Genomic DNA, 537 nt, shown 5'->3' with positions numbered 1-537 from the left:
ATCATCTTTCCGTTTCACTTTTTTCAAGGTTTGGAACTTCAAGGGGGTTGGACAAAAGGTCCTATAGATGCAGGGAACAGATTGTGTGAATACCATGGAAGAAAAAGGACACTGTACGAACTGCTGTCAACTGAGATGATGGTTGAGAAGACGGGGAGGAGAAAGACAAGGAGGGAGGCTGTGGCGTTACCAGTGCAGATCACAAAAAGGAAGGCAATGGAAGTCAGTGGAAGGATTTAAACAAGAGCAGGAGCTAACGAGGCTAACAGAAAAAAGAATATGCTAGGCTCATAATGATACATATCGCAGAGGAGGGTATGATTAAGGGCAGGAAGACTGGGTGGGAAGCATCAACAGCGTTCCACACATAAGATGAAGGGAAACTAAACAAGGATAATGAGAGTGGGGTGGACAAGAGAGAATGGTGCACAGGGAAATTCAAGGAGGTAGGACCAACAGGACCAAATGATAAATGGTTGAGTAAAAGGCTAAATCAAAGATGACCTCCCCTCCCCACCCCTACCCCCCACCTCACCC

Source organism: Pteropus alecto, unplaced genomic scaffold, assembly GCF_000325575.1.
Source record: "Pteropus alecto unplaced genomic scaffold, ASM32557v1 scaffold21, whole genome shotgun sequence".
In the NCBI taxonomy this organism is placed as follows: Eukaryota; Metazoa; Chordata; class Mammalia; order Chiroptera; family Pteropodidae; genus Pteropus; species Pteropus alecto.
This window is presented reverse-complemented; position numbering follows the sequence as displayed.